Genomic DNA, 13,331 nt, shown 5'->3' with positions numbered 1-13,331 from the left:
TTGTGTTTCTTCTTCCACACCCCGCTCCTGACTCCCCTCTTCCAGGCAGCTTTCCCAGAAGAACTCACTGGCTCTCCTTATACGTTTAACCTAGACATTTGCACTTTTCGGTCTGGTATGTCTAGGCTGTCACCAAGTTTCCTGTACTCAAGTATGCTCTACACCAACCGAGAGGGGGTTGTGGGCCACCCTTGGTGGGGATGGAGGAGGGTCAGGGCAGGGCAGGTCTTGACCCTCCAGTGACACACTGGAGTGTAGAGAGGGAGCTTTGTCCGTTTTTAACAGCCAGAAGACTGGAATCTCTCGAGGTGAGGCTCCAAGGTCTCCTGTCACACCCTGCAAGGTTCTTCAAAATGGCTTTTCAGAGCTGCTTGGGAGGAGGGGGGTACCCTCCACGGTGTCTTCCCACATTCACCTTGTACTTAACTGGAAATATTGTTCCCCAGCTGGGCCTTCACCTTATTCTCTAGCCTTGATTCCTAACAACACTCGGCTGTTTTCAGAATTTAGATCCACCCCTAAAGGATACAAATTTGCCTCTGGTGAGAGACTGCTCAGAGCTGCACTGCAGGCTTTAAAGGCGATCCCCAAAGAGGAATTGCCAGGAATGACCCAGCCACCGCAGCAGCAGAAAATGCTACTTAGAATGAGATGGCATATGCCGGAATAGATGGGTTCTCTGTACAAAAAAGAAAGGCAGGGTCGCCCTAAAAAATAAAAACATCTTTGACTGTCTCCCCAACACACTGCTGGTTGTTTCATACCTGCCCACCCTCTGTGGGGAGGTAGGTGTACCTTCTGCCAGGCCTCAGATTCACCCCCTTCACAATACAGCCTTTAGAAACCGCCCTCATCCACACAAGAGGCTGGTGGCTCGTCACATTTCTGGTCTTTCTGTTTTCTGACAATTACTTTTTCAATATCAACTGTTCCTCTCCCTCTGGTTTCTGCTGGGGGCTAGCTGTTTCCTTTCTCTGTGTTTTCCCCTGGCATCTTTTTCTCTTCCCTGCTCCCTGCCCCTTCGTAATGGTTCTGAACCTCCACTGGCGGGGCTGAGGGGGAGTGGAGTCTGTTTCAACACCAGGTGATTTGGCACTTGGAGTGGAGTTCTGAATTGCAGGGCTGTCGCTCCTCACCCCAGGCTTAGGACCTTCTCCCCCTACCTGAGTCTCAGGGGAGCACTTGACCAGGAGGCTGCAGCATCCTAAGCCTCAATCGCCACTCTTTTTCATGTCCCTCCTCCGTTTCCATCTTCCCTTTTCCCCTCTCTACCGGCCTTTGCCTCCCGGTACACTGCTCAGCCTTCCAGGTCCCTCTATCTTGGGCTCTAGGTCCGCGCCTCTCAGTTTTCCCCAGGATCTGGTTCTTCTGGGGGCCCTGAGCCGATGTCTGTCACTGCTGTCTCAAGGGTGGAGGTGCCCTGTCTTTGTGTAGCCTTCGCTCCCCACTTCTGGCCTCTCTCCCCCATTTCTCCCTTTCCGCATCTGTCCCTTTTCGCTTTGCCTCTCCCTCTTTAGTCTCCAGGGGGCTAGGACCCATCCAGCTCTGTACTGGCCCCACTCTATTGGGTCTCTGCTTGAATTTACTGGGTGTATCGTGGGTTCCTCCTGTGAGTGGGTCTGCTCCCCCTTTCCAGCCTCTTAGCACTGCCCAAACGTTCTGGGGATGGAGTGGGGAGGCTGGTGCGCAAGCCTGAGAGGGGGAAGGGGGCGGGCGGCCCTTTGTGTGGATGATTGACGGCCACTGCGCAGCCTCCGCAGCGCTGATTAGGATGCAGCACCGGCTCTGACTGCAGCACTCTGCCCCTCCCAGAACCTTCTCTACCATTCCAAATGTCCGCCCTCTCCCTGCCTGCTTCATGGGCCTCTTATGGTAGTGTGACTAACCCCCGTCACCCCAGTTCCTCCGTGGGAGCCGCCCCCGTCCTTCCATGTCCCCTGTCCCCCAGGTACCCACCTGAGGAGGGATGGGAGGCCCACTACAGGGGCTTACTCGTGGGGGTGGGGTGATTAGAAAAGTGCCTGGGGATCAAGACTCTGCACCCCGTCTTCAGATCACCAGGTGGCTCCTGAAGCCCTCGCACAGACTCTATGGAGCAAGAGGGGACCGGAGTAGATTACACCGTCATCCCAGCATCCAGGAAGTGGAGGCGAAAGGATCAGGAATTCAGGGGCGTCTCAGTTTTTTTGAAACTAGCCTGGAGTCCATGAGACCCTGGCTCAAAAAAAAAAAAAAAAAATACAAGAAAAGGAACAGTAAGTGTGGGGTCTGCCCCTCTTTGACCCGCCCCCCCCCAAGGCACATATGAATGGTCCCTGGATGTAGTAAGCACTCAAACTAGTGCCTGGTTCAGTGAATTCAGTTCCTTTAAATATGCCTCCCCAAGCTCCATCCACCCCCAACATCTCAGGGGTGGTCTGGGTACAGTTTCCCCTTCAAACATCGCAGTCATTATGAAACCCAGCTCCAAGTCACAGTCATCACGAATCACGGCTCCTCCAGAGCTGCCTGTCCACGGGGTTCTCCCCAGTCAGTAATGAGCTAAGTCTGAGGGGGAGACCAAGGGCAGCGCGGTGGGTGGGAGGGATCCAGAGCTGGCAAATAACGAGCCCTGTCAGCATCTGTCAAAGACGCCATCTCCCTCCATCATCCTTGTCTCTTGCCTCCCAACGCCTGCCAATCCATCTCTCTGTAGACGGTGACAGACTGAACTCAAGTGGACAGGCTCCATGCTTCAGATCCATGTTCTCCATAAATGTCACCTGATGTCTTTCTTTGAAAATTCCCAGCAACCTGAGGAAGCCGAGGAGAGAAAAGCCCCGCTCTGCTCATTCTCAACCCCTTTTCTCCACAGTGCAAGCAGAGAGCTTACAGGTTCAGGCAAAAGTGTGGAAGGTCATATTTCTAGCTGCAAAGAGGCCATGTGGATGCCTCCAGAATCTAGGGAAACAGACCGGAAAACACAAACGCAGCTAGAAAAGCCAGCATCACTTCTTGTAATGTAGGAAATTTCCACCAGGGGGCGAGAGAGGCAGCTCGGCGGAGTTGAGCGGAAGCTTCAGCTTCGACCTGCGAAGCGCCAAGCGGCCACGGGAGGGCGGCCGAGAGCAGGGCCCCCTGCAGACCTTGGACACAGCGCCTGGCCTGTGAGACCAGGTCATGCCTGCTGTGCGGTCCTAGACTTTAGGGACTGAACAAGAATCTATGAATTTTTAAATCTGAGAAAACCTTGCACACCCCCACACACACACCAGCACTACTCCTCCTCAGACTCTCTAGACCTTAAAATGCCATCACCCACCGCAGTACCTTCCTTCCGTTTCTCGGGCTCCCTAGCCCTAAAGGCACAGAAAGACCCTGTGGCTCTTCCCTCAGGGTGCAGCAAATGACACCCCAGCTCAAAGAGGTGGCATGCTCGCCCTCGAGTCCAAGAAGGCGACTGGAGCAGGAACGAGAACACAGGTTTTCTTGATTCTAAAGGGGGGGGGGGTGTCTTCTCGCGTGGCGCCAGACGCTGCTCCAGAAATACTCTACAGTTCCTGGTGACCATCTTCCCATTAACACAAGGAACTCATGCACTGGACTATTGCACGGGGCACAGAGACACGGGCTGAGTATTAGCTGGGTACCACGTACCTTGCCCTGCCTTCCCACTTGTTTGTCTACACAGGGATCCTCGCTTTCATTGAGTGAGCTTCTCATTGTCTCCCAGGATCGTTGAAGATGTAAGGAAACCCTGTTCAAGTGCTGTACTTGGCCTTTCTCCACCGCCCACCCCCACCATCCTCACCCCTCCACCCCACACCCCACCCCCGCCCCGCACGGTCTCCCAGTCCCTTCCCTGCCCCGTGCTGTCCAGCCCTCTCTCCTCTCTCCTTAGATTCTTCTTGCTGTCCCGGGGAAGGGCATTAGACGGGAGGGGAGGATAAACTCCTTCCTGATGTGCATACCCTCTACTGGGAAGTTCTACTCAATGTATAACTTCCATCTTCTGGCTAGTCTTCCAAGCTTTCAGTGCTCATGCAAGTAAAGAGAAAATGAGAATGAGGAGAAATGAGGCCTGAGGTACTTGTGAACTCGTGGCTTCTGCCCACCCAGGCCCACAGCACCCCACACACACTGGGGACTTTCCTCACGGGGTGGGGGGTGGGGGGCAGCACACCCAACCTTTCAAAGGCCGCATTCTACCCATCCCCACGTGCCTCTGGATCTGCTCTAGTTTCTCAGATGCTACCCCTCCCCACCAGCCCCCACGCAGCTTCCCAAGAATCCGGGAGGCCCCAGAGCCTCCATCCTGGGAGGGACTGAGACATACTGATCACGGTCACGTTGGGGCAGCTCACAGTGCCCATTCTGCTATGAATTCCCAAGGTCAAAACCATTCTGGTGTTATTAAAAACATAAATGTTGCATACCAGGCAGCCAGGGAAAAAATTATAAGGCGGCCCGATGAGAGGGAGATGCAGGGGCTGGTAATTGTCTTCTTCCCAGAGTCAAGCTCCACAGGGCTGGAGCCACGCACAGAACATTGCTTTTTAATTTAGCTCGGTAAGGCCAGCAGTAGCAGTGAAGCAGGGGATGAGCCCACCTCGAAGGGAGGATTTCCCCACTGTGGAGGGAACACCCCCCTTCACACTTAATAGGGAGGACTCACGCTTTGGAGAGAGGACTTCAATCTCCAAAGCCAGAGCACTGGGCCAGGATTTCCAAGGAGTACCACAGGAAACAGTCAGTGGCCGGGAGGACTCTGGAAACCTCAGTTCTCGGGAAAGGGGACTAGGCCCAGGAGGTGTGGGGTTAAGAAAAATCAAGAGTTGCTGGGCAGCAGTGGTGGCACACACCTTTAGTCCCAGCACTCAGGAGGCAGAGCAGAGCCAGGCAGATCTCTGTGAGTTCGAGGCCAGCCTGGTCTACAGAGTGAGATCCAGGACAGGCACCCAAACCACACAGAGAAACCCTGTCTCGAAGAAAGAAAAATCAAGAGTCACAGTAGGAGCCTCAGGGCCTGGGATTCTGGTAGAGTGAAAGAACTCTGAAATGGAAAGCACTCTGACAAGCACCTCCCCACCACACCCACTCTACAGAAGGGACGAACAAGTCAATCAGAACTCAGAGGCTTCTCTTCCCTAGCACCTGTGAATCTCAAAGCCTCCAGGGAAGTGATCACTTTTTATCATCTGCATCATCTCCAAGGATCCAAGCAGGTAGGGGAGGGAAATGGGGGTGTGGTTTGGGGGGACAGAGAGACCCTCCTTCAGAACCTTTTCCACTGTCTGCCCACCTGTGGCTCTGTCTGGGGCCTTCCCCCTTTCCAGTCCTGAAGAAAGGATTAAAAATGGACCATAGAGGGGACTGCCCAGATCGGCAACTCGGTGGTAGACACAGCTCCGGTCAAAGGAGGAAGACTGCGGAACTGAGATTTCTGAATAGACTCGTTGAGCCGTGTGTGCTGAGATGAGGGGACTGGAGAAGGTGGAACCTCACTGACGCGTGCCATCAGCTTTGAAAAATGTGTGTGAAGCTGGACTTTGTGGTGCAGGCCTGTCACCTCAGCAATAGAGTCCGAGACAGAAGAGTCACAAGTCCAAGGCCTGCCTTAGCGACAGAAGTTCGTGATCAGCCTAGGCTGTTTAATGAGACTCCACCTCAAAAATGTAAGAAAGTAAACAGAGAACTGGGGATGCAGCTCAGAAGAAAAGCATCTGCCCAACATGTGCGAAGCCCTGGGTTCCATCCCCAGTAAGGAGCAGAATGTGCAACCACGTCTACCAAGCAACCGAATGTGCTTTGAGACCACACCTTCAACCCTGCTTCCGTTTCAGAGTTATTTAGGGAGGAAGGATTCTTCTAGAAGTGTCCTTGCTTCTTGGCTTTCCCTGTGGTTCTCAATCCCCTCTCAAGTAGAAATTTAGGGATTTACTGAGAAACCCTCTGGAGTGGACGGGGATATCTAAGGATATTTATTACTCAGGCCTTCCTTTCCAGGAGATCCCTCTTAGCACGGATACCCCAACGCTGCCGTGTTCACTATCGGCCACAAGGTGGCGGCCAATCCATCGACTGGTCTCGAGACCTGTAGCCCTAGGCAACCCTGAGCTCTTCAGATCTACACTCACCTCTTGGCATCCTAGGCAGGATCAGTCCGGGGGCGTCTCAGCAAAGGGGCTTAGGTCTGGAATGACTCCGTGGGATGACGAGATTGGGTGGGAGAAGGGAGGGAGAATAAAAGCGGGGCGAAGGTTTGGACAAGGCTGTCGCCCCCTTCATGTGTGTATGGACCAGGTGGCCCGCAAAGACCTTTGACCACGGCCCGCCCGCAGTAGCCAGAGCAGGAGCCCCCAGACCTAGGGCTGAGTCATAACCCACAAGCAAACCCAAGATTGTAAAGGGCCTCACCACCACCTCTCTGCACCAGACGGACCAGGCTAGTGGGCGTGGTTCTTACCATCATTCCCGGAAGCCAGGAAAGGGGGGAGGTTGTGAGTTCCCCGGCAGTGCTATCCAGAGCCAGGGGTCCCCACTGCAAGACAGATCAATTATGGCCAGGGTGCATAAGTACACAACCAGGAAAGAGCAGGGTTGACAGGAAGCGGCCCGGGTACCTTGACAGCAGCTTACAGAGGAGGATGCATCTGGGAGGGCTTCCCAAAGGAGGAGGTTATGGGGCATGGTATTGCCAAGGGCAGAGGGCCTGTTTGGAGGAAGAGGAGCAGAGAAGGTGGCTTACCTGTGTGAGTCCAGGAGGAGAAGAAAGGAGAAAGGCATCTGACTGCTAGGATGTGACGCCAAGACATCACACACAGGTGTTCAGAGACGAAGATGGGGATTGAAGCAAAGGGTGTGGTGGATACCAGGCCCCCAGGACCCGAAGACAGGGCTCCAGGAGTCCTAGACTAGGAGGCAGGAACCTGGTTTTCAGTGACAGCCCCATGCATCAAGGACACTGTGAGGACACCAGCCCCTGTCTATTACCAGGATGGACCATTCCCCTCCTCCCTGAGGGATCCGCGATCCACCAGGCTTTCATCCCCCATGAAAGTTTAGGTTTAGTTATATAGAGGGGCAAACTAGAAGGTTCAGCCCGTATGGGAGCTTGCGGCCAAGTCTGACTGAGTTCAATCTCAGAACCCACAAAGTGGAAGGAGAGAACCAGATCCCAGAAAGGTGACCTACACACACATACACACACACACACACACCAGAAGCCTTTGGTGAGTGGCTGGGAAGGGGAGGAGAAGGAGGATTCTCATAAGAATCTAGCTCAAATGAAATTAAAAGTCAATAAACAAATAATTGGAAATTATTTAATTTATTGAGTATACAGTGGAAGAAGGCCAATGGGCTGGACCATAGGCAGACTACACATAGTAAATAATAAATGTAATTTTTTAACTACAGAGCATTACTGGTACTTTTTTGAGGTAATTAACACCGTTAGTCCCTATACTCTGGACCCATTCCCCCAACCAGAAGAAACCATCGCCTCGCTGGAGAGGGAAAGAGTGTGGTTGCCAAGTTCCCATTTCAAACAAGTTGCTTGGGTCTATTGAACATCCCAGTAGAACAAGAGAACTTGAAGTTAGACTCAAGGAAGAACTCCTCAGCACAAGTGGCCTGGAAACCTCCACCCATGCACAGTTCAGTGAGAATGTAAACACGGCCTTTATCAGAGGTTGGGGTGGTGGTGGCTTTGAACCACTCAGTAAAGCCAGTGAAAGAAGCTGGCACTGGACATGGTGCCCCAGACACTCGAGCCACAAACAACCACCGTGGGAACTCTGCCCCTCTAAGGTAGAGTGCGGTAAGTCAAAAGCTGAGAGGGACAGGCGACTCAGAAGCTGATATTCACTCGTGTGGTGTCTGTGTTCTCACACACGTGCAAGACACACCTGCTTATAACTCCTACCTTGGCTGGTAAGTGCACACACACTGTAATGCTCACCAGCACTGTTGGCAGACTGAGGACCAGAACCCTCTCCATACAGAACCATGCTCCCAGGCCCACAGTGGCACCCTGTACCATTTCCTGCCACCGGAGCCTTCAGATCTCTGTCTAGACCAAAGGTGGAGACTGCACAGGTAAGTCATGCACTCATCCACCAAACACTTCTGAGCTCCTAACTACCAACCCCTGTGCAGGAAGTTGAGGCAGATGCTTCGTAAGGCTGCCCCGTGGTGTGGTGAAAAGAATAAGAGCTCAAGAGTTAAGACTCTGAGTTCACATTCTGCCTTGGTGTCTTCATAAGCTGTGCTACCTTGAACACGTGACACAACCTCTCTGAGTCTGGTTACAACAACCATTACTAAAACTCACCTAAAGATGCGGTGAGAACTAAAAAACAAGGAAAGCTCCATTAGCAGTGCATCCCCCACGAAGAGTGACTCCACTCCCCTTTCCAGCTCCGAGGTAAGGTGGGGCCTAGCAGCTCTCCAGTACCCTCCCAGTCCTTCATAGTCTAAAACAGAAACCGTCCCCGCTCAGCACCAGACCCCTCAGATGCACACACCTCAGGAAACTTGATCTCGGACTTGGCCAGCTCGGATGGGCTCCCTCGTCCTCCCTCCCCCCGCCCCTGGTCCATCATGCCTCTCGCCCGTTTGCAGGTCGCGTTTTCCGTAATAACCTTTAATGCGGCTGGCCACGGCCCAAATGTTCGCGATGGAGCGCTGGGCCCCGCGCATCAGATGGACGATGAAGTGTTAATCATCCCCCAGGGAGCCGTCCCGCAGAAAGTCGTCATTAATTTCTCTGAATTACACCAATTCCGAGACATTCTTTATGGACAGACAGCGCGGGAGACAGTTATATGACAGGACTTGCTGCGCTAAGCAGATGTGGGAGAGATTGCGTCGCCCCATGAATACTAAACAAGCGCTCCGCACAAACCCCACTCTTTCCGGCATGGAGCAGGGAGTCGCCCACCAGCCCCGACCCTCTGGGCACACCCTGCAGGTGCCCGGAGCTCGGGGAGAGGGTGGGACCCCTATTCCTCAGCTCCAGAGAGCCAGGCCCCAGCCTGAGAGCCAGGCCCCAGCCTGAGACCGGCGGACGGCTCTGGAGATGCCACCTTCCTGGGACCGTCCGAGGCACCCTTGTTTCCCTGGTTTTGGCTCCCCACGTCGCTCCTTAGGCTCTCCGTGTCCATGGGGCTCACCCTGCCATCCCTGAGTGCCCATCTTGGCCCCCCACCTCCTCCTGTGCCCGCTCCTCACTCCACCTACACCTGCCCCATCTCCCAGAGGCCCACCTCCCACGCCTTCCAACTCTGCACCTCGGCAACCTGCGGCCTTTTATCCATCGCCTGTTACTTCCACGCCCCTCTCTCTCCTGTTCCACCCTCGGAACCGAAGGTCCCAGGGCGAGGTCCTGTCCACACCCTCAGGCTGTGCCCCTTTCTCCTGCCCTGCTCTTGGGACAGCTATTAGTGACGGCTGGGGAGACACTAGGGGCCTCGGCCTGGAGTTGGGTAGCCAAGAGTAGCAGGCCAGAGGCTGTGGGCCCACCTGTGAGAAGCCCCGCCCACCGTACAGGCCCCGCCTCCTCCTGAGAGCCACGGGGAGCGCCCCGCCCACTGGGAGGCCGGTCCACATCGGGCCCCGCCCACTGAGAGGCCTGTTCAGATCAGGCCCCGCCCACTGGAAGGCCTGCCCACATCGGCCCCGCCCATCGCGTCCCACCGGCTTGCGAAGGTCCCTCCCGGTGCCCTTGGACCGCTGCCCCTTGGGCAGGACAGAGGCCTGGGCTGCCTGAGCCCACCCCCAGCTCTTCTCTCGGGTTTGGGCGGGCGGGAGGAAAGTACACCGCCTCTGTGGCTTTTCTCCTCGCAGATAATTTATGTCTGAGAGCTGAGCAGATGGCGGGTAATTTAGCAATTACCGGGCGCGGGAACGGGGTTCGTGCCGCCACATGGAAGGCAGGGCGCCTGCCGCAGCCTTATCTCCAATTCTGCGGGTTTTCTCTCGTCTCGCTCCCCACTCTCCCCGCCCTACACACCTCGCTCAACTTCAGCGTTAAAGGAAGATCTACGTGAGGGGGATGGGAAGGGATGCCTGCCCATGCTATCCCCTCCAGACATCAGGCATAGACTAATGCCTCAGCAAATAAGTGGAGCCTTTCTGCTGGCTGGAAGTTCTACCTTACTTCTCACCTTAATCTTTCTTGCTACTATAGTAATCACCTAGCGTACTGTGGGTCGTGAGGAGGGAGACTCTCTCCCACCCTTCTCCCTGCTCCCTACTTGAAGTTTTTCTGTTGTATTCCCCCAGATGCCAGGCTTCAAAAAAAGACTAAACAGGCATGGTGGTGCACTTGGAAGGCTCAAGCAGAAGAATCTGACTGGGCTGCATGGTAGGTAACCTGCTTGCCTAGCATGGACAAGGCTCTGGGTTCAATCCACAGAGGTCTTGCAGAAGAGGCCACCTAACTGTAAAGTCACCCCAAGAGCCGAGGAGTCCATGTGTGCACATGTGAGAAGGGGAAGGTGAGTGTACAAAAGCCCTTGAGCCTGAGTGTGAAGCAAGTGTGAATGGCTGGCAGAAAAACATCGTGGAAAGTAGAGGTAGCTGTGAGCACATAAGAATGAAGCTGGAAAGCCAGGGAACCCTGCTCCTTCACATCCTCTTGGGTATCTGGACGAAGATGTATCACAAAGGCTTGAGTCTGGGACCTGCCTTAGCTGAGGGTAGACCGCCAGCCTTGTGCGGCCAGCCTCTTTACACCCAGTCCACTCCCACCAGCCCCTCACTCTGGGGTGGATGCTCCCCTTCCCTCAGGCCTCTGGGACCTCTGGGCTATGCAGAGATAAACCCTTACTCTGAGATGCCCCCACGTGGCCTCCTCAGCTTCTCCTCCTTCCTCTACACCGGAGGAGCACTAATTAATTAGAATGTGCAACCAGCCATGGTCCCAGATCTCGTTATTCACCACAGGGACCGCTGTTAACACACCAGACCCCAGGGATGCGGGCACACGCCAATTACACAGCCAGCAGCTCGGCTAATCGTGGCTCCTGGTGATGCAGGGCTCACTGAGGACACACACACACACCAGTGCTCTTCCTGTGCTGCCTTCTGGAAAGAGTGTGTGCAGGAAGTGGAAACTTGCTTGGAAACAGGAGATGCTGGCAGAGACTGAGAATGAAAAGTCACAAGGAAATTTTTCCTATTAGTGGCTTTAGGTTAGAAACAGCCATTATAAAATTAGTAACTGCATCATGAGAGTAGCAGTTAGACTACAAGAAGGACTTCCTGGTAAGCTCGTGCTAGGGCAGAGCTGAACTTGGGAAAAGGAAGCTTTTCTCTTAGGAAAAGCAGGTGTGAGAAGACAGCCACTGGGCTGGACAGAAGCTGGGCACTTCCAAGAACTCAGGTATCTGGTATCATCTCCTCCCGAACTTCAGTTCAAGGGTATGGCGAGGAAGCAGCCAGCTGCAGACACAGGCAGACGGCTTCCCTCCCACACACGTCCCATTGACTTTGCCATTCTGCTGTCACTCCGCAGCTTCTCCGAGATTTAACATATTGACTCTCCGAGCTGCAGAAAATTGAATTTTCTTCATTACGACTGTCTCCCGACAAAAGCGCCTCATAAATTCCCTATCTTTTTCAGGCGTCCTGCCCCCTCCCCACCCAGCATCTCTTCAGGGGATTCACACATTTGAACATACAGTGCACATGGATGTAAGGACAAAGTATGGCCCACCCCCCACACAGCACCTGCAGAGGCCGGGCTGGATGCTCCCATAAGAAGGAAGAGCTATTGCTCTTCATAATGAGGGTGGGCGGGGTCCCCACGTACCAGATACAGTGGGTCTGTGCCGGGCCAGACCAGGGCTCTGCCCCATGCCTGCCCTTCTGTACCATAACAGCAATCTCACAGTTCACATCCTGGACATGGCTACCTGCCTACCCCACAGTGTGGAGAGCGCTTCCACACCTCTGCTGGGAGCGTGCCCACCAGTGCGAAGTGTGCTTCGGCCTGTGTGCTTTGCATGGGCTCTGAAGGAAGGAGAAGAAGGCCCAGTGGGGAGTCACCACCTCTCGTTTGGTCCCCTGCCTCCTCGCTCTGCAGCTCAGCAGCTGCTTCTTCTCCTCTGAGGCTTGCAGTCCGGCAATGCAGCAGCAGCATCGCAACGTGACACTGTCACCCCACAACGTTCATGGGGACCTCACCCTCGAGGTCTTTAAAGAACAAAACAAACAAAAAAAATTCTCATAATGTTTCAAGTAAGTTTACAGTTTTGTGCTGGGCTGCATTCACAGCTGTCATTAGCCACATGCAGCCCGTAGGTTGGACACACCTGCTCGGGGCACAACGAGCCCTTCTCCATCCTCAGCTCCCGATCACCACTACCTCCCACCCCTGCCCAGCACTGCCTCATCAAACTGCCACTCCTGCCCCAGGAACAGGACTGAGGGAGGGCAGGGCTGACTCCTTTGGTCAGTGTGCCAGCCCAGCAGCTGAGGCCATAATAGATGGGCAGCAGGCCAGGCTGATGGCCAGCGCCATGTGGCCTGTGCCCAGGGCCAGATTGGGGCGGGAAGTGGTGGGCTAGGTTCCCAGGCACTCCACCCTCCAAAATGCCACACAATCTGTGAGCAGAGCGAGACAGAAAGAGGGATCCAGACTGTTACCATTTGAACATGCCCTGTCGCGCCCACAGGCTCCCATGTTGAGCTCTTGGTCCGTAGTGGGTGGTACCACTTGGGGAAAGCAGTAGAGGCATTGGGAGGTGGGGTCTAGCTGAAGAAAGGGTCACTGGCAACATGCCTTTGAAGGTTATACCTTGTCCCCAGGGTCCTCCCAATCCTCCACCACACAGGTCAATCATTGTGCTGTTCTGCCCAAATCCCACAGGGCCAAGCAACTATGAATTGAACCCTGTGAAGCTATGAGCCAAAGTAGACATTTCCCCTATTATGTTATTTTCTCAAACATGTTGTTCAGATCCATGCAAAAATAACTAACCCAGAAAGATATGGGTGAGCACCTGCTGAGAGCAGACCATGCCAGCCTGGACCCCTGGGCAGACAGCCTGGGCTGGGCAGAGCCTCCCTCCCCCAGCTCTGCCCCAGGCATGAGAGGAATGGCCCTGAGCTGACGACAAGAGGAAAGGCAGCCAATTCCTTTCTCTAGAGTGTGCTCTGTTCAACCTAGGGATTGTGGGGTGCAGGCAGAGGCTGAAACCAGAAGGGAATCCACTCAGTGGGCAAATGTTCTGTACAATACAGAGACACAGCTATTGTCTGCAGTCCGCATCCCCATCACACCAACAATTAAAAAAAAAATCACATCATTGTAATGATACCACCTACTTCACACTATTGGTTGT

At 54.3% G+C, this 13,331-nt stretch overlaps 1 long non-coding RNA gene across 1 annotated transcript; it reads left to right on the top strand.

Annotated features, from left to right (window-relative positions):
- Positions 1-9,680: 9,680 nt before the first annotated feature.
- On the top strand, positions 9,681-12,193 carry LOC143269829 (uncharacterized). The gene is made up of 4 exons (XR_013046603.1): positions 9,681-9,861; positions 10,267-10,481; positions 11,609-11,679; positions 11,868-12,193. It is a non-coding gene; the product is annotated as an uncharacterized LOC143269829 (long non-coding RNA).
- Positions 12,194-13,331: the final 1,138 nt, after the last annotated feature.

The sequence above is a fragment of the Peromyscus maniculatus genome, chromosome 20 (genome assembly GCF_049852395.1).
Source record: "Peromyscus maniculatus bairdii isolate BWxNUB_F1_BW_parent chromosome 20, HU_Pman_BW_mat_3.1, whole genome shotgun sequence".
Taxonomy (NCBI): domain Eukaryota; kingdom Metazoa; phylum Chordata; class Mammalia; order Rodentia; family Cricetidae; genus Peromyscus; species Peromyscus maniculatus.
This window is presented reverse-complemented; position numbering and strand designations above follow the sequence as displayed.